This window comes from Patagioenas fasciata, chromosome 1 (assembly GCF_037038585.1).
Source record: "Patagioenas fasciata isolate bPatFas1 chromosome 1, bPatFas1.hap1, whole genome shotgun sequence".
Taxonomy (NCBI): domain Eukaryota; kingdom Metazoa; phylum Chordata; class Aves; order Columbiformes; family Columbidae; genus Patagioenas; species Patagioenas fasciata.
Window position 1 is genome coordinate 211,570,586 of NC_092520.1, and position 21,625 is coordinate 211,592,210.

Genomic DNA, 21,625 nt, shown 5'->3' on the forward strand with positions numbered 1-21,625 from the left:
TACGGCTTGTCGTACTCTTTTAATTCTTTATCTCCCATCTAAATAAACAGACCCACTCCACTCTCACCAGTAATTTTAACTAAATTACTATATTACAGATGAGCGGCTTCTTCTGCAAAACCAGTGGGATGTGATTGGCTGCCAGGAAAAGCCAACATCCTCGGTCAAAGAGCATCTCGCAATTAATAGATTTCATTTAGCTGCCACCAGTGATGTCACCAAGAGCAAAGTACAACAACAGAACTGACAGCCGGGCGGGACGGAGCTTTTCTCGAGCGGTGTTGGAGCGACAATCAAACAAACCCCTCATTGTGTGTCTGCCCGGGGAAGGGGATGGCACACAAACAGCTACCTACGTGTTTCTCACCACATACTGGGAGATGCTCGGGCAAATTTATCACTGAAAGAGAAGAACAAATCCAAGAGACTGCAAGCTGAATCATGTAGATTTGGGTAAAGAGAATCCCATTAAAGAAGTGAAATTAACGTTAAGCGTATCAGATGAAAGATTTCATTTCTAAAGCCAGCGCCCAAATAAAAATGCAAGCTACTTCGAAGGTACTCAGGTCATTCAGACAATTACTTTAAAATGGCAGAGAAAGACGGTCTGACAATCCATGCATGGAAACACGAGCCAGAAGCTCTGAATCATTCGTAACAACACTTAGCAGTTCTATCGTGTAGATCTCAAAGCTGCTCTGCAGAATGGATATGAATCGCTGGCACCCAACCAAGGCTCCTCGGCACTTGGTTGGCATCACGCGGCTGCACCAGGAGGCCTGGAGAGCACCAGGGTGCTTTCCAAATTACAGCTATTGTCCCTGTTTATCCACCTACCCACCTGTAATTCTCATTTAGCATTTCCCAGGGCTGGCAGTGGCAGCTGGATCCCACCTCCCTCCACACAAACGCAGGAAAGAAGTGAAACCTTGGTTTCATTCTGTGACATCTCAGCAAATGTCCTTTTTCAAAGGTGCTTGGAGGAGCTGCGTTTTACTCTGATGTCCAACAGCCTGATGGCCTTGGTGGACTTTCAGCACCCACTGTATGCAATAGTGATCTTTCATGCCACTCTTGTATTTAAAAGTAACACAGGGCTCAGCTGAACCCATCCCTCCTATGTCCCTGTGCTGTTTTTTCCCCAGTCTCATTTACAGACTGAAGCCCTTAGATTTACTTTGCACGAAAAGGAGAAAATCCACAGGAAAATAGGTGGTGTGCTGAAATAACAGAACGACTCTCAAAGATGACAGCAGGTTCTGTGTTGCTTCCCACCTGATCCACTCAACATCACTGCACCCAGTTTGAAGGTTTGTTTTGAGGATACAGATGATTCCTATGAACTGCATGTGCCCCAAACCCCTCTGCATAACGGCAACAGCTGTCTGACAGGGAAGAAGTGGAGTCTGAAGGGATATTCGCCTTTTAATTGCGCATCTCAAGGGTCAGTACTGGGACCAGTACTATTCAATACATTCACCAATGAACTGGATGAGGGAATAGAGTGCACTGTCACGGAATTTGCTGATGACAGCAAACTGGGAGGAGTGGCTGACACTGGAAGCTGTGCTGCCATCCAGAGACCTGGACAGGCTGGAGAGCTGGGCAGGGAAAATGTAATGAAATAGAACAAGGGCAAGTGTGGAGTGTTGAATCTGGGCAGGAACAACCCCAGGTTCCAGTATAAGTTGGGGAATGACCTATTAGAGAGCAGTGTAGGGGAAAGGGACCTGGGGGTCCTGGGGACAGCAGAGTGACCATGAGCCAGCACTGGGCCCTTGTGGCCAGGAAGGCCAATGGTACCTGGGGTGGATTAGAAGGGGGTGGTCAGTAGGTCAGAGAGGTTCTCCTGCCCCTCTGCTCTGCCCTGGGGAGACCACACCTGGAATATTGTGTCCAGTTGCGGCCCCTCAGTTCCAGAAGGACAGGGAACTGCTGGAGAGAGTCCAGCGCAGGGCAACCAAGATGCTGAAGGGAGTGGAGCATCTCCCGTGTGAGGAAAGGCTGAGGGAGTTGGGGCTCTGGAGTCTGGAAAAGAGGAGACTGAGGGGTGACCTCATTCATGTTTACAGATTTATAAAGGGTGAGTGTCAGGAGGATGGAGCCAGGCTCTTCTCGGTGACAACCAATGGTAGGACAAGGGGTAATGGGTACAAACTGGAACACAGGAGGTTCCACTTCAATTTGAGAAGAAACTTCTTCTCAGTGAGGGTGGCAGAGCCTGGCCCAGGCTGCCCAGGGAGGTTGTGGAGTCTCCTTCTGTGCAGACATTCAAACCCGCCTGGACACCTTCCTGTGGAACCTCAGCTGGGTGTTCCTGCTCCATGGGGGGATTGCACTGGATGAGCTTTCCAGGTCCCTTCAAATCCCAGACATTATGTGACCTTCATGTTAACACCACTGTATCGCCATTATCCATCGCTATTTCTGCGGCTGTTACAGCTGCACGGTTAGAAATATAAGCAGCTCTAACTATGGGGCAGGTACCTGTTTCTACATCGCTCCCTTTCGCCATACCAATTCTTGCTGTACCTGTGCGCCAAATAACAAGGGCATCAGCTGTTGCGATCAACTCTTCATGGAAGATCAGAAGCGCTGCACACGCTGGAACCTGAAGCAAATGTCAACCCCACTGTCCTGCAGATGAAACTCCATGATAAGATACATCTCCCTGAACCGGAGATTTGGCAAAGAGATACATTAACTAAAAAGGAGGAGGGGAAAAAAAAAATAATAATAATAATAATAAAAAAATATATAATTGTGAAAAAAAATCTGCTATCAGAACCTTATGTATTTCTGCCAGCTAAGAAAATCTCCGACACTAAAGTTTAGGTTTCTTCTGCACTTCTCACACCTCGATCAATTTTGCTGCATATTAGAGGTCTAACCTAAACCAACTCTAGAGAATATGTTTTAATGAAGCCTTAATTTGCAGCCCATTTTTACTATCTACCGTGACAATCGATATGAGATTTAAACCTTACATTCTCTCAGCTGCACCTTCAATTTGACCCCACAACTAAATCATAATCCAGAGTTTTAGTTTCTAGTTTAGCTTCTTCCCACTCTAGCGATGGGACAACAAAACAAGAAGCAAAACTCGTCTGCAGGCTGAGGACGAATTGGGAATGACAAAGGTTTTATTATGATTGGAAAATGACTGGGATTGCACAGTAAAATATGGATTAAATCCGTTAGAATAAATGAGATTCTGTCTTACAAAGTTTTATATCAAAACGAGCACCCTGCTCCCAAAAGCAGATTTGTATCTCACCTTGTGAGAGTTTTCTCTAACATACGAGTTGCCTTGCAAATAAAAGTGTTTGACACACTTCTCCCAGTAACGCAAACACCGTATGACGAAGCCACGACAACTTCAAAGCAAGAGGCTACTCAGAGTAAAGCTGAAAAACATTTATTGTCACCCAGACAAATTTTTTTATGAACGTGCTCAAGCAGAATGATTGTTAATATCGACTTCTCCGGGCATGTCTTCAAAGAGAAGCGAAGCTGCTTCCCCTCGGCATTAAGATGCAGAGAAAACCATTTCCCGGTCCAGCCCAACTTGTGCCAAGCGGTGCCGAGAACCGCGACTCGGATTTTAAACGGCACAGCTTCCTGCTCTTCAAGGGGCTTATCTGAATTCCTCTTCTTCCCAATCTGCTGAGTATTTCTATGATTCATGTATTTATTTCACCCAGTGAGTCTCAGCTCTCTCCTGTCCTCCTTAGCTCACACAAAAGAAATTCAGCCTTCCACTTCTTTTTCAAGTCCATCATTTGTGCCACATTATTTCCATTTCAAATATAGAAATATAGAATCATTTTGGTTGGAAGAGACTCTCAGGATCATCGAGTCCAACCATAACCCTATTCCAGCACTAAACCATGTCCCTAAGAACCTCATCTATGGGTCTTGTAAACCCCTCCAGGGATGGTGACTCCACCACTGCCCTGGGCAGCCTGTTCCAATGCCCAATGACCCATTCCAGAAAGAAATTCTTCCTAATATCCTCATATTTAAATTAACAGTCCTCAGTCTTCAGTGGGAATACTCAGAATTTTTTGAAGTCCAGTATGACTAAACATGGAGTCAGGAAAGCGATTGATTAAAAGAAAGCATATAAAGTTTGTATAATTATTCTATTGTTGTTCTTTCAGGTCAGAGAGTAATTTCAGAAATAAACTTACTAAAAATTAAAAGCCTCAATGGACATAATCTTAATTTCATGTGGATTGCTGACATGTCTAAAATGCTTTGCTAGATAAGGACCTACCAGGAGATCTCTAATGCTTCCAAGCAGTTTCAGTGCAGTCCAGCTGAGTGCAGCATAAACTAAAGCCTAAGCAACCAGAAAACAGGAAGGTTATGAAGGGAAGAGAGAAATACAGATGTGACCAGATGAGCTACAGTGTCTCTGGGAGAGGGCAGTGACACAAAGGGACACCAGCCCACAGCACAACAGGCAGCTTTGGATACACAGAGCGTTCTGCATCACCAGCATCTTAAAAGGTTAAAAAAAAAAACAGAAAAAAGGCTATTAAATAAGTGGAAATATGAAATATTTTCATCAAGGTTCATTAATGATACTCACTGATGTTGAAAACAAATAGGGAGAACGTGTGCCAAGCTTAAAATAGTCATTGAAATCACAGCAGTCTCCCAACATCAGGCTTCCTGAACTTCAGTGAGTTGATGGGGTCAGAATGCTGCAATAACTCACAAATCAGTTTAAGGCATATTTGGTAAGCGATGACAATCAATACAGGGATGCTCAGCTAAAAGAAGTTCAGTACTGGGGTATCTGATCTTCTCTTTGTCCTCTTGGCCTCAATTACCCCAAACCATAAACCTGCTTTTGAAAAGTTTTATTTCTTTCAATGACTGAACAGTTTTCATAGCATTGACTAGTTGCCTTTATTCTGCCAGGTACTTTTTCACAACAATGACAGAATTTTAGAAGCAGTTGTGATTATTTAATTTCCAGCAACATTACCAGGTAAATGCCAGAGACAGCTGATCCTACTCTGAGTAAGAGGTTGGACTGGGGACCTCCTGAGGTCCCTTTCCAACCTAAGTTATGCTCTGATCCCATGTATCATGTTATAAAATCCATGCAGGCTTGTTCATGTTGTTTTGTGTCTCATGACAAGAAGAAAAATACTTTTCTGCTGCCAAAAGTTACAGAATTGGGTGGCAGCAAGAAAGGACCCAGCAACTTTCATTTCTACTGGTAATGCTTCAAACTTGTCTATACTTCTCTGAAATTATTTTCATTTTAGGATTTGGAAATTCCCTACACCCTACTTGTTCCATTTCATAATACTATTTATGCTCACATCTATATAAGCAAATTCACTCTGGCACAGTCAGTGATAACCTTATTTTTCAAATAAGAATTCACGGGGAAATAAGAGTAAGAATACGGAGCAACCAGACGAGCACTACTAAAGAAAGGTCACCCCAAAAAAGCAGCATGTTCTTTATTTACTATCCACATTTGAGTGTTTAGGTATGAGGGAAAATTTGACTATTACTTCCTCTCAGCCACACTGCTCTTAGTAAGTCATTATATTCCCCAGAGTTGTAGCACAGACTTTGGGTCAGTCCTAATTCTGTTTTCACCCAACTTCAATTTAGCCTCTAGTTCAGCTTCCTCCAGCCCACACGCATGTACACTGTACAAGTTATCTTAAACTCCTCAGTCAAACTGAGTTAAACTCAGTTCCAGCTGAGCCCAGGGACTTCATTCCCAGTATGGACATTTGATCCAGAACCCTTCACCAGTCCTCTGACTGCTGGCAGCTTTTCACAGAATCCCAGAATGTCAGGGGTTGGAAGGGACCTGGAAAGCTCATCCAGTGCAATCCCCCCATGGAGCAGGAACACCCAGCTGAGGTTCCACAGGAAGGTGTCCAGGCGGGTTTGAATGTCTGCAGAGAAGGAGACTCCACAACCCCCCTGGGCAGCCTGGGCCAGGCTCTGACACCCTTCCCATGAAGAAGTTTCTTCTCAAATTTAAGTGGAACCTCCTGTGTTCCAGTTTGTACCCATTACCCCTTGTCCTATCATTGGTTGTCACCAAGAAGAGCCTGGCTCCATTCTCCTGACACTCACCCTTTCTATATCTGTAAACATGAATGAGGTCACCCCTCAGTCTCCTCTTCTCCAGCTCCAGAGCCCCAGCTCCCTCAGCCTTTCCTCACACGGGAGATGCTCCACTCCCTTCAGCATCTTTGTTGCCCTGCGCTGGACTCTCTCCAGCAGTTCCCTGTCCTTCTGGAACTGAGGGGCCACAACTGGACACAATATTCCAGGTGTGGTCTCCCCAGGGCAGAGCAGAGGGGCAGGAGAACCTCTCTGACCTACTGACCACCCCCTTCTAACCCACCCCAGGTACCATTGGCCTTCCTGGCCACAAGGGCCCAGTGCTGGCTCATGGTCACCCTGCTGTCCCCAGGACCCCCAGGTCCCTTTCCCCTACACTGCTCTCTAATAGGTCATTCCTCAACTTACACTGGAACCTGGGGTTGTTCCTGCCCAGATTCCAGACTCTACACTTGCCCTTGTTCTATTTCATGACATTTTCCCTGCCCAACTCTCCAGCCTGTCCAGGTCTCTGGATGGCAGCACAGCTTCCAGTGTCAGCCACTCCTCCCAGCTTGGTGTCATCAGCAAATTCCGTAACAGTGCACTCTATTCTCTCGTCCAAACCATTGATGAATATATTGAATAATACTGGCCCCAGTACTTCTCTTCATGGCCAGTCAAACTTAAGGTTACAGAAGATCTCTCCAAGGTTTCAACTCAAGAACAAAGATTCAGGGCTTAGAAGGGATGCAAATGAAAGTGAAGAACAATTAGCATTACGCAGGAATTTTGGGGACAAAAGTATTGCACTCTGCAAGAAATTTCGCTCTGGAAGAAGTGACCGTAAAATGCCTTTTGTGTCATCTAGATTATTCTGCAGCTGCGACGGAGGATTTGAGAAGTATTCTGCATGAGAAACTTCAGGCTGGGTTCAGACAGGATCATCAGATATAAAATCAGGCACCAGATTCAAATTCATTCAAACCACCATCAGAAATACATAGGTAACTGAACACATTTCCTGTACTAAAAACCCACTGAATGCTCTTTTCATCGTAAAAAAGGATTAGCAGCGTATAAATTATTTATATAAGGAGATTTTAACGATTTTATTGTGATGTGCTATGTAGCATTTGCTGAGGATCCGATTATAAAACTTTTACTTAGTTTTCCATGAGTCACCCTCTGAATAACATGTTTTGATTTACCTAACAGCAAGACCTCTTGGTAGGAGGTTGTTTGACTAAATGGAGTCATCCAGGCCTTTCATCGCATTGCTGCTGGATGCAGGAAATCTTGCTCAGTGAACATTAACCAATTGTTCATTCTCACCTAGAAGTAACACAATGATTTTGTTCTCAGAAACCAGACTTGATTATAATTGCAGCCAAAAATCTATCTGGGAATGTTGGGATCACAAGTGATCCTGAATCTGCTGTTTAATGCGATCTCAAAAGAAAAACCAGTTGAACTTCTGGACCATGAAGCAGGAGTAAGGAACTCTAATACAATACAACACAGTCAACTCTCAAATATGTCTGATAACAGGAAGCTGGGGTAACCTGGTTAATGAAAAACTATCAATAACAATGCTGTTCTTTGCAAAGGCAGCTCCTGGCATCTCTGCGTCGTTTTATTAGCTTGGCCATGGCCCCGCAGAAAGGTGCAGGTCCAGCCTGGGTCCCAAAGGAATGCAGTCATGTTCCTCTAAGCCTTCAGCGTCGAGGGTTTGCGCAGTTTGTGTCTACATACAGTATTTTACAAAGCTGTTCAGTCCAGAGTCAGTACCACCGTTCCGGTATTTGGCCACAGGAAAGTCACCACCCGAATGTTCTGCTCGTGGACATCACAGACCTGACTGCACACCAGACCACATCAGCTCGGCCAGCCACAAACTCCTCTTGGTGTCCTGGGTTATTCTTGCCATATCAGCTTTGGATCTTCATGGGAACAGTGTTTGTTCGAGGCTGAGATCATCTCAGGAAGAAATAATTCTTCCAGCAAACAAGAAACTGGCCATTCAAAGAGGTGAGGAGAGAAAGGAAAAACCAAAACAAAGCAGATGCCGAGACAGAAGAAAGAAAGAAGCCACTTCCATCCTTGCACTCCAAGGACTGCAGGTCCCAGCACACGGTGCTACGACGTGGGTACAAAGTACAGAACCGCACGTAAGCCAGACAAACAGCAGCAGCCCTAAAACAATCAAAGCGGTCAAGGCCCATTCTCCTGAAGACACAATGCAGGTAGAAGTTTCCACCAATTTCATTGTTTTTCCATGATCAGCTCTGTTCCAAACACCTGTAACTTGCATAACATGAGACTGCTCGGAGGAGCAAACCCAAGCTGTTGACAAAGGTGGAATACACAATATACTGATACTCTGAAGCGGGGTGGAAAGTCAGTAAACAAAAATAAAATGCAGATGGCACGCAGCTAAAGCAAACTGTATGGTTCACTGCATAGCCAGTAGGCCAAGAAGGAAGGGAAATTCCTTCTCAGGGTTTACGTGAACAATGAGTTTCCCTGAAAACACCAGGAGGCCGTTCCCAGCTCCTCCGCTGGCACCGCTAATAGGAAAAGCAAATGCTGGAAAGGTTGTTTCAGTTCATTACTGACCTCAGGAAACAAGAAAATCGCAGTACCGGTGAACTCCAGTAGATCAATGTGACCTCTTGCTTCACAGGGGTATTGTTGGGCATGTATAGCATGCAGTGCTGGTGTTTAAAAGAAAATACAGCTATGGATTCGCCACCGCGCTCTGGTCGATGTTCCAGCGGTCACACGGGTCTGATCAACCCCAGTTCAACGTGTCGCTCCTCAGTCCCACGCTTGGGATACACCAGCCAAGCTCTCCTCAATTTTAATACAAAGGATGAAAAGGACGCGATGTGTAACCACACAACTGCAGGTGAACTCTTGGGAGCAGCAATCCTGGTATTATACATATAAACAGCAAGTTCTGTAGCCACCCTTACCAGGATTGTAAATAAAATCCACATTTTGGGATGTGTCTGTCGCTCCATTTGACAACTGGGCATGGAAATACGTATGAATACACCCCTAAAATACTTCATTAAAATATGCTCAAAAATCCAGCAAGCAGCTCTTTAAATATCATCTAAAAGCAGTGACACAGAGCATCGCAACATCTAACGGCTATTTAAAACCACCCAAAACCTGGCTCGCCAGCCGCATTGTTTCTATTGCATTAAAATGTCAGTAATGGTTAAAATGTGAAAAATAGGAAAGTCTCACCAATTCAAACCAAGCCGCAAAACCACCCTGTAAGACCATGGAATTCTACAAGCTAACAGACAAATGAACAAACACGCACACCAATAAAACTGCACAAGAAGCAACATGCCAGCTTCTGTTTATTTTCATTTGCTGCGTTCTGCAGTTTAGGGAAAAAGAGCCGTAGCAGTTTTGCTAGAGCTGGAGGTAAATTTTGCAAGTTTTCATTAAGGAATTCAGAATAATTTTCTATTTCAAAGTGGCTTCAATTCAAAGCAGGGATGTGAATGGAAAAGTTTACGAAAGCGTCTCAGAACCTGCAAATAGGGAAGATGAACAAACATGAAGTCATCTATGGATAATGCTCTCCAAATACAAATTCCTGCGCCCTGGCTTTTGGGAACACTTTGATGTGTGCTGTGGTTAAAGAGAGAGTTGAAAGAAAGGACAAAAAAGAGGTAGGTTCTTAGTTGCATGTACGTGCAACTCATGATTGCGAAATTTTAGTTCGGGTTTAAAAGCTGGCCTAGAATATTGGCGTAATTCTCTACGGAAGTTTCCTTCTCGTGTTTCCATAGGGGTCTAGAATCACTAAAGAATTTCTGATCTTGTGAACAATCCCAAATAATAACCTCGTTTTCCTGACACTAGACACACAATTCATGTAGCAGGCATGACTTGGCAAGCCAGGGAGAACGACTGGAGAAGAAAACTGCTCATGTCCACTTTTTCAGCATAGATGAGGCCAATCTTTCCTCCCTTAATCACTTGGAAACTGATGGTGAAAATGCCAATATTTGAAAAATAATGCATTGACTCACCACTTTAAAAATTCACTGGAATAGAGTGAGAAGAGACAATACGACCTTGTTTACCTACAGGACACTGCATCTCAGTCAGCTTCTGGTATCTAGTAAATATATGTTAGCACATTTACAACTTGTGAGAAAAGAGGTTGAAACCCAACAAATAACTCAGCTATTTCAAGGTTAACTCCAGAGAAATACTAAGACAAAAAAATACTGCACGATTTCAATTAAACTAATCTTATTTAGATTATGTTAATGACTATCCTGCATGTAAACTCTTCCTGTTCTTCAACCAACTTGGTTTTAGGCTCTAATGGGCTTGGAACTCAACATAAGCAACTGGAGTATTGGCATACGGTTCATATACATAGTTCAGCTATTAACTGTAACTAATCACGTACTGTTTATCAAATCTTTACGGTCACTTGGAACAGTTCCTACCTGTAGCAATTCTCAGCTCTTTCAGAACAGGTTAAATGGTACAGTGGTAATGAATGAACTAAATTTCATCCATATAGTGTGAAGTAGAGTGCAGAGAAGTAAATATCATTAATCCTGATTTTCCAGATGGGAACCTGCAGCACAGAAGAATGGAACGGCACACCCAAGATCACAGGCACACATCTGTGATTTTAACGTAAAGGTTCTGATGTAGATTTGCCCTGCTCAATACAATTGATGCTGCTCTTGAAAGTACTCAGGACCGACAAATGTGTATTATTTGCAAAGTGTTCAGTGAAAGCTGCATTTTCAGAGGCAAACTGATCTATATTTCAATGATAAAAACTAATGCAAGCTTTAGAAGCCATACTTACAGATAATACTTTAAAACTAGGATGTGTAACCAGAGGGTTTCTCTTTTGTGATCCTCTTTAAAACTCATTACCTTGCCCTTTCCCATTGCTTCATAAGACACACCAGCCTGTTTGTAGGTGCGAGGAGACCCACAACTCACCGGGATTAACACTCTGCGAATATTACACCCAACAACAGATTTTTGGAGGAGTTCCAGAAGTGGTTATCTAAGGTAATATTAGCAAAATCTAAAGGATTTCCGTCTGTCCTTCCTTCCTTCCCCCCCTTGCAAAGGCGTTAAGGAGCATAAAGTTACTTTGCGATATTTAAGAGCCGTTCTTAACCCCGCTGCTCCAGCCACCGGCCAAGCAAAGCTTTGCTTTTTGCCATTAACACACCGCTTGTCTCACAACCGTAACAACCTGCACTTGCAGCCAGGGACCGGTAACGCTTTGTGTGTCGTGAGAAGGATCCTCGCAGAATTAAATGCTGCCAAATCCCGCGTTTTCGGTTTGCAGAGGATTAACAATGAGAGCATCAGGAAGTCCTACGCTTCTGAAACGACTTACTAAAAATATCCTGTCCCGCCAGAGAAAATAGCGACAAGAGCTTGTTCATCAGTTCACAACAACACACTTTCCCCGACACATCAATACAGAGAGATGATCATCTTGGTAGACATGGATGATTAAAACAAAAACCCATTATAGGCTACATTTTAGGCTGTGAATACGCTGACGTCTGCTGGAAGCAGCTTTGCAACCTCCTGTGGAAGGAGTTGTGATTTTCACCTGTGTAACCTGGATCTGAACCTAAATCCCCATCCTTCTACTCAAAAATATAAAGATATTGGAAAAGGAGCTTGTCGAGATCCATAGAAACATGCTGGATGCACATTTAAAGGAGTTCAAAAACATAGATTTCGAGCAAAACACAAAACCCTTTCCTGATAAAATTAAAGGACTATTAAAAAGAAACATAGACAAAGAATTACCTCTGTTCTCGCTGAGCGATACGTAGTCAGAACAAGACAAACTGCTTCGAGCCGTTAATAAAAAGAAGAGCAAGCGAACGAATAGCTCTCGCATGAATCCAAATAGTTTTTGTTTCTCCGCTGCAGTTTCACCACTCCCACAGGGTAATTTCTATGTTCGCTTTATAACGAAAGCAAAGTACAGGTCAGAATAGGAAAGGGAGGAGACCAAAAAACTCCACGATATTAGTCAAAGTTTGTCATTCTTGCGATCTCGTTTTCAAACGGGGGGAACAGGGCTGGCGTGACAAGAGGGGATTGAGAGGGGTTGTTCTGCTTATAAACCAGCAGCTTGGTTCATCTGCATTTTATATGATCCGATTGGTAAAAGCAGGAAGCGAGAAAACCTTTCAAGTGCATGATTTATGGAAAGATTATCACATGACTCAAAGCACAGAACGAGAAGGGCCAAATTCAGCTTTCATTTACCTCAACGTGGCTCTCTTAAAAATGTCGCCTTTCGCAGATTTATTCTGTTCAAAATAGAGTATTTGGTGTCTGAAAAGTCATTTTAAAAATAAAGATTTAGCTTCTGCTTTTCGAACACAGCAATTGTTTCAGGTCTGCTTAATGCAGGACAAGAACCACACGATCTATTTGTGGGGTATTTTTAAATATATTTCTGACGCCTCTTTTCTAATCGCTCTCCAAACAATCCAGCCACCCATGGCTTATCTACACACTCTTGTATCCTTACACACTCCTATGAATGTCTTAAAATCTATTTTAAAAACTTAAAAGGCAGGACAGTCCACAAGTACATTACAAACTCCTGCAGCATAGGGGAAAGGGACCTGGAGCTCCTGGGGACAGCAGGGTGACCATGAGCCAGCACTGGGCCCTTGTGGCCAGGAAGGCCAATGGTACCTGGGGTGGGTTAGAAGGGGGTGGTCAGTAGGTCAGAGAGGTTCTCCTGCCCCTCTGCTCTGCCCTGGGGAGACCACACCTGGAATATTGTGTCCAGTTGTGGCCCCTCAGCTCCAGAAGGACAGGGAACTGCTGGAGAGAGTCCAGCGCAGGGCAACAAAGATGCTGAAGGGAGTGGAGCATCTCCCGTGTGAGGAAAGGCTGAGGGAGCTGGGGCTCTGGAGCTGGAGAAGAGGAGACTGAGGGGTGACCTCATTCATGTTTACAGATATAGAAAGGGTGAGTGTCAGGAGGATGGAGCCAGGCTCTTCTCGGTGACAACCAATGATAGGACAAGGGGTAATGGGTTCAAACTGGAACACAGGAAGTTCCACTTAAATTTGAGAAGAAACTTCTTCTCAGTGAGGGTGGCAGAGCCTGGCCCAGGCTGCCCAGGGGGGTTGTGGAGTCTCCTTCTCTGCAGACATTCAAACCCGCCTGGACACCTTCCTGTGGAACCTCAGCTGCGTGTTCCTGCTCCATGGGGGGATTGCACTGGATGAGCTTTCCAGGTCCCTTCCAACCCCTGACATTCTGGGATTCTGCACTTCGTAAAGGAAGCGAACGCAAGCGTATGCTCACTTTATTATTTGGAGAACAAAATAGGAGGACGTAACATCCAGTAAGCTACAGAAATTTTTGTAAAATGAGAATGAGAAACGGTAACACTCTGGTTTTGTTCTGTTGCCACAATTAAGTCTGCATTTCCATGAAAAGCTGGGAGATTAAACAAGCTACGTGCCATTTTTATTCTCTGTCTCTTACACATGGACTTTTATATGAAGAGGGGAAGTGTTAGAGGTGAAAGATTGAACACAAGAGCTATGGGGAGAGGCTGAGGGAGCTGGGCTTGTTCAGTCTGGAGAAGAGGCGGCTTAGAGCTGAGCTCAGCACTCTCTAGAACGACCTGAAGGGCAGTTCTAGCCAGGGGGGATTGGGCTCTTCTCCCAGGCAGTCAGCAATAGGACAAGGGGGCATGGGCTTCAACTCTGCCAGGGGAAACTGAGGCTGGAGATTAGAAAGCAATTCTGTGCAGAGAGAGTGGTCAGCATTGGAATGGCTGCCCAGGGAGGTGCTGGACTCACCGGCCCTGGAGGTTTTGAAACTGAGATTGGAAATGGCACTTAGTGCCATGATCTGGTCAACAGACTGGAGTTGGACCAAGGGTTAGACTGGATGATCTCTGAGGTCTTTTCCAACCCAGTCCCTTCTGTGTGATTCTGTGTGAAAGGAAAACTAAAGAGGAATATTTACTAGGATGCTACCTTTGAAAAAACAGATACTAACAAAGGCATAAGAATGTAAGAGCAAATATTATGGAAGGCAGTAAAACAGAATTATCCTGGCAGAGGTGGCATTTTTCTTGCGCAGCTTGCTCAGATGGCAAAAGGTTAAAAGCAACAAGGAAAACCTGAATCATCTGACCTAAAAATAGAAAAGAGTAGAGAAAAAGACTTTGTGCTTTAAATTCACTTTTAATATGATGCCCTCTTTTAAATACTGAAGGACTCCACTCCCTTTGATAAATGCTTTTGTGTGCAGACAGTGGAACCAGAACGGCAATGCATTGCATTAGGAAAGAAACCTCATCTCTATTTCACGCACTGGACCAGCAAAGCATGAATCAACTGGGTGAATTTTATACATGGGGTTTTGTGACAGTATCAAGTGTCTCAATAGAATGTAACTTCTTTAAAAATGACACGCAGATCCCATTAGGACACTGGCATCTAATGAAGAAGTAATAAAACGTTAAAATGCCAATTATCACAGAGTTCTGTGTTGTCTGAACAGCAAGGCACAGTCTGTAGACAACATGGGGTATGATTAATGTAAATAGCTGAGCAATAATGTACATAGTTGAAAATATGGCTGGTGGTCTATAAAGTGTCTTTGACAGCCTTTAAATAGCAGATCCTCAGGTGTTTTCCTGTACTTCAAAAACTGTCAGATCTGTCTCCAGCGTGTGTGGCAGCAAAACTGAGAAAGATTCAAAACACGATAAAAATAATTTACAAGAAAAAAAAAAACCAAACTGTTTATCATATTGTCCAGGAAGTGGTTCCGTTTGAGAAAATCTGCACAAAAGTGAGTGCTGATTTATAAACCTGTTGTTGGAGTAACTCAGGCATCCTCAACCATGTGCGGTGAATAGGATATAGAATTAATGTACACAAAACACCTTCTTTGCGATTCTGCGCTCATACAGGGACTGGACTTAAGTGATTTGGCCGCTAGCAGGATTGGGTTTGTCTTGCTCAGCTACAGGTGCCAAAATTCACAGGCTCACTTGAAATGATGTTCTTGAGCAGCTGTCAAAAAGAGGCAACCGCCGGTGGTGAAGCTCGTTAAATTCCTCCGAAATAAAAATTTACATGAACATCAGAGGGAGAAACAGCTTTGCAGGTCAGCGAGACGGTGAAGCAGATTTCTGAGTTCCCTCAGGCAAATGCTGCTTTCTCTAACTGCAATGCAGAGTTTCCCAAAAAGAGATCGGAGCATGAAAAATCTGAAACCTGTTGCTCTCAGTTTCGCGCTAATTAACTCAAAAGCTACTGGCAGACGAGCTGAAGGAGGGTAATGGAGCAGCATGCTCACATAGATGGAATTCAAGTGAGGAACTAGACAGAAAAGGAGTAAAAAGAGAATGGGGTAAAAACCGTTCTGCACTGTCCTGGTTTTGTTAAAAACCAAGTTTCTCTTTTAGTCAATTTGCCTGTCAGCTAAAGCTTCATATCAGCTGCATCTTCCTGGAAAACCAGATACACGGTTTGGTAAACACAGCAATGGAATGCAAAGTTATTGATAAGCATGGATGGACATCTCTCAAGAGGGGCAACGAGAAACAGGTGGCCAAGAAACTGACCAACAGTGTATAACATCCCATTCACGTGAATACTTCATATAAAAGTGGGAGATCACAAGGATGTCATCCCTTTTTCCCCTCTTTGCCCTTCTTCGTCCCTTCTGCTTATGGCCGACATTAGGAGAGGACCTTGCGAGTCGTCCCTGCGAACTGAGGCCTAGTGAGAGACTGAATCCAGCTCCGGTTGGCTGCAGAGTCCAGTCCAGGACTTTGGGTGCTGGCTCTGCAGTTGCTGAGACTTTCACGATTGGTTTTGCATATTTTGTATTATTTTCTCTATTTTATCAGTAGCATTAGTAAAACATTTTTAATGTTTCCAACTCTCTTCTCTCTGCCCTTCTTTCCCTCCCGATCGCCTGTGCTGAGTGGGAAGGGGAGAGAGGGAGGGGCTGAATGAGGAAGGGGGGAGAGAGGAGGTTAACAACGCATCTGCCAGGGTTTGACTGTCACCCCGCAATCTAAACCCTCGACATGCACAAATACACTAATATTTGTGGCTTATTAAATATAGTTGGCGTTTTGTTTTAAACCAGACTCCTGAATCCCACCACCACCATCTTACAAACAACCCTTCGGAAAAGATAAAGATCTGAATGATCTAAACCAAATAGATTTCTAAAGCCATGATGTTCTTCATTCAGAATGAAAACGACTCAAAGATGTTTTCAGTTATAGGAAGAATTTAAAAAAAGCCAAAGATTGTGTGGATCAGTCAGGGAATCACGTTATCTGATGCTGCCAACCCATCTTCGTACCACAAATAAGTAACGGCAAAGATGTTCTTTGAGCTGCTACATTTGAATTCCATCATACATTTCCTCAGGGTTTCCACCAAAACTTGCAGAAGAAAAGCAAATCTAAAAAATTCTTTCTAGGTTGATTACACACAGGAATAGGAAAAAGCAACGCATGCCTGTCTACTAGTTCATTCAAGACATAGGCCAGACAGGAGGTATTAGTCATTTTTCTGAGCACAATATTAGGATGTTGGCTGCAGCCAGGCAAAGACTGATGCTTAAGAATGGAGCTATCAAATTCATTTCCTGGTCGAAATTCACAATTAAAAAGAGAGATTTCTCAGGAGGAGGGTTAAACATGGGAAAAGAGGAGAAGAAACGGAGACTTGGAAAGTGATATCGCCTCCAAGTTTAATTGCCATGCAGTTCCTCCAGAGGAAAGGGAGCGATTTTGCATGACACAGCCAGCAAAACATGCAAGAGTCACATCCTGGTGAAGAGCGGCAGCTCCAGCACATGTGAGCTCAGAGGACAGTTATCTGCACAGGAACACCGGCCAGGTGAAGATTAAGGGAAGGAATGCAATGCAAAGGGATCTATTTAAAATAATGTGCTAGGAAGATACTGCTCCTCATGTGGGCCAGGTTTTATGTTTAAAACCCCAACATGCATCTCAAAGGATGAGCTGAGTAGGTCTTGTATTTGGAAGTCCAAGGACAACCTTCATCCTCATTTAAGCAGCGTTGTCAGGCTGAAGACCAGGGTTTTGCAGCATCACCAAGAGCAAACATACCTACATTAACAACATCTCAGGCCCCAGTGGTGGATTAAAGATAATCTGACTATACTACAGGACTACGCGCTGTTTCTAGGGCCTCAGGCACACCCGAGTTGACTTGCCTTGCTCCCCATCACTTCTGCCCACCCCATCCCCTTCCCACTCAAAGGGAACACTACAAACTAAATCGCTTTAATAAGCCATTTCTATGCATAATACTGTTGCAAATTCTATATCCATCAGAGCGTCTTCAAATGAATCTGAGGATAGATTTGACTCACTTAGCAAAATTTGACTCATGCTTCTTTGGTATGGAAAAAAACAGTTTGCAGAGTTGACTCCTTGGCTGTAAACTCCTGAATCTCACTGTAGTTTTATTTAAGCAACAGCCATGTTGTCACAGTTCTAGTTCCCTATGCACTAGAGCAGAAAACAGGGAGAAAAAGGTTAAGCACAGAGTTAAACCAGCCACCTTCTGCTAAGAACACATGGCTTTTTTGAGCAAGAAGCTAAATAAGTTTTAATTAAAGGAATGTTTCATTTTGCCAGAGGTAATTTTCACACTCAAAGTCTAAGGCAGGCAGACTAAGAAACCATGTCAATATGAGATGTTTGCTCAGCCAGTTTAGCTTCTGGATACAAAGGCCAAACTTTCCTATTATGCAAGTTTTATAAGATGATACCTCCTTTGATTTCTGAGGAACTGTTTACCTATTGTGAATCTGGATGGGCTCCTGTGAAGTTACACTGTGTACACAAGAACCACCAAACCTGTTCAAACTAACGACATGAAGGGAAAGTTGCCCTCTTTACTCTTTTTATCGGTACTCTTGGTTATCATCTACATCCCACTCTGGTGGGATTTACACACGCAGCTTCCACACAGTGACTGTGCAAATACTGGAGCTCCAACAGCCAAAAAAACCACCATATTTAAATTTTCAAATATATACCTCCCTAGTGGATGGAATTTCATTCAAAACCAGCTCTTTCAAAATGATACAGACGATTTGTAATGTCTGTGTAAACATCAGATCTGTTCTAAGGACACACTCAAAAGCCACTACAGCATGAGGTGCTTCTGAGAAATGAAGCTATATTCATGTTTCCCCTGAAAGCAGCAACTACTTAAATACACAAAGTTATGATTTCACTTGAAATCGTTTTCACTGAACTGCTAATTGGGGATTGATTGTAAACTCACAACCTCAAGATGCTTCATGATGCAAAGAATCTTGTAAGGAGGGAGATTAATTTATTGTAGAGGACTAAGAGAGAAAATACACTCAAGATCAGGCCGACCTCTCTAAAGCGCTTGACACCTGGTTCTGTTGTGCCTGTTGGATTTGAGGGGTTTTCCATCAGATGCTAAAGCAGCTCACAAAACATCAACATCTCTCAGCAGCAATGTTTTATCTTGAGAAAGCAAGTTTGGCTTCTTTCTAGCACTTCATGGCCCAAGAGGAGTGATCCAAAGAAGATGCCTTGATCCTGCTTGCAAACTTGCACAGGAGTTATTAGTCAAAACCCTTAATTAACTCTCTGGTTACCTATAGAAAACAGAGCCAGGTTCCTCTCATGAGCACACAAAGAGCAAGGAGCAACAATTGTGAGGTAAATTTGGATTAGATCTAAAGAAAAAAAATCTTCAGTATGAAAACACTGGAAGATGGGAACAGAAAGGCCATCGACTCCGTTCCTGGAGATTTTCAAGTAGGAAAGACCCTTAGCAGCTCATCATAACTTCCAAGTCCGCCTTGCTTTGAGCAAGAGGTTAAACTAGACTGCCTAAAGAGTCTAGCCTGTTTTAGCACTAGTGTGATTTAATGAGACAATGCAACCTGCTTCAAAAAACGTGTGCTATGGTGTCATGTTCTACTTGCAAAACATCTGTAAAGAGCAGAACAGTGATGTCCTGACCGAGCACAAGGCACAGTTGTGTACTCTGAACACAGTTACTCACTGTCCTGCAGACCTGAAGGCTTCTGTCGCTTCTCCCAGGTTGTAATTCACCACTTAAGTGGCTTTGCTCTACCAAAAAGTTTGGGAGATTCAGGTCCTACATGGTTTATATTTCACCCAGGTAAGCCATTCTAAGAAATCAGAAAAGATTTGGCAGCAATTTAATAAGAAACAGTTGCTGTGATGTGAGAGTTGTGGATGGCGAACATGAGGTCCCCGGCAGGTAACTCACCGACCTGAACAACGATGCACACCAGGCAATCCTTCACATCCACTGAAGAACGTCCTTCCAAGAGGATTTTCTACCATAGAAACACCACCTCTTCCATCACAAAATCCTCTCTAATAATTACTACAATTAACCAACAATTTCCCAAAAGTCTCAAGTTGCAGACTAAAGCCAGAGCCGCTCTGAAAACTCCCAAACGCAACAATTTTTAAAATGCAGAACACTGATTGCGTGGAAATGTGCTGATTTCATGAAAACGCTCTATAAAAGGCAACAAGATTGGCCGGCGAGCCAGTCTGTCCAGCTTCCTGCCCGGCCGCCTGCCAGCCCTGGGGTGGGGACTGCAAGCTCCCCAATTCAAAAAATACAAATCACATATGAGAAGGCTCCCACGGGATGGGAATTCTGCTTCCTGCAGCTCTGTTATTCAAATAAAACCTGTGTATGTGTGTGTGTCAGAAGGACAGGGATGCCACCGCTATCGAACAGCATGAATGGCTTCTTGACAACCGAAAAAGTTTAAAGAAATGTGTTGTATTTCAAAAGACAGGGGAAGGAAGAGACATCTCCGCACAAACCTGTGAAGAGGGAAGACGACAGCAAAGAAATCCAAACGGCAAGACGACAAATTATAGGTGGGGAATCCCTGTCTTATCCCTTCTGCAGTATGTACGCAGCTATTGTATTTAATTAAAATAAATTACAGCTAGCTTGTGCACATACTGCCGGGCTTCTAGCAGCCCCGAACACAATCACAGCGATGCTCAGTCGCCACCCTTCAGGAGCACACTCGCTCTGTGTCTCCAGACGCGGGATGCAGATGCTCTGTCCCAGCACAGTTGCAGCAAGGCTGACGGATCAACGCAGAACAAAAAGCCCAAAGAGTTGTGCTTTTATACGATCCACTTCCTCAGCTCCGCACACGGGATTCTTGCCAGGACGCTGGTAATGTTGACGGGGAATGCAAAGCTGCACATCAGTGTGTCAGGCTGCTTCTAAGCAAGGCTGTTTCACTGGAAAGCTTCTTCTTCTAAGCACGGTGATTTAACTCAACTCTTTCTACAACACTTGGCTGTGCAAGATCCATGCGTTTTTCTTGTTAACCACTGCATCCACATAGCTTAATGTCGGCTTGAATTAACTTCTTTCATTCCCAACAGAATCACAGGATGGTTGAGGTTGGAAGGGACCTCTGGAGATCATCCAGTCCAACCCACCTGCTAACGCAGGGTCACCAGAGCAGATCACACAGGAAGGTGTCCAGGTGGGTTTGAATGTCTCAGAGAAGGAGACTCCACAACCTCTCTGGGCAGCCTGGGCCAGGCTCTGGCACCTCAAAGGAAAGAAGTTTCTCCTCATATTCAGATGGACCCTCCTGTGCTTCAGTCTGTGCCCGTTGCCCCTCATTCTGTCCTTGGGCACCACTGAACAGAATCTGGTCCATCCTCTGACACCCACCCTGCAGATATTTATGAACACTGATGAGATCCCCTCTCAGCTTCTCTTCTCCAGCTGAACAGCCCCAGCTTTCTCTGTCTATCCTCATCAGAACGATGCTCCAGATGCCTCATCATTTTCATAGCAGCAGCTCAGCAGAAGAACTTCTCTCTGCCCAGAGGTTCTGTTGCTGCTGGGTCACAGCAGATTGGTACTGGTACACCAGCCCTTCACGTCTGAGGGTCAGAGGGTGATGAAGTGTTCAGGACCTGATGGTGATGCAGAGAACAGTAACAGCCTGACATTGAGCTTTCTGCTCATACAAACTGGGTTTTTACCATCATCAGGCTACAGATCAGCCATCCACCCATGATGCTCCAAGCTCTGGTTGATTGATGCATAAGATCAGCCAATATTAATGTAAAGGTCTATTACATTACACTCAAAGGTTTTGAAACTCCAGCCTGCTCAGTAAACTGAACAAAGAAATAATTCCTACCTTACCACATCCCTAACAGAATCAGAGACACAATGTACCCAACAGCACACTCGATTTGAAGCTGTTCAGTGGGTGTTTGGACAACAGAAAGGATCAGTTAAATCCTGCCCTAAGTAGCTGCAGAATATCAGTCAATCAATACCATTTGAAAAGAAAACGAAACAAATAAAATCTATTTATTCTTGTGTTTGGGAGGGCATGAGTGAGGAGGAAAGGGATTTTAAGTAAGCTTATAGAAATCCATAAT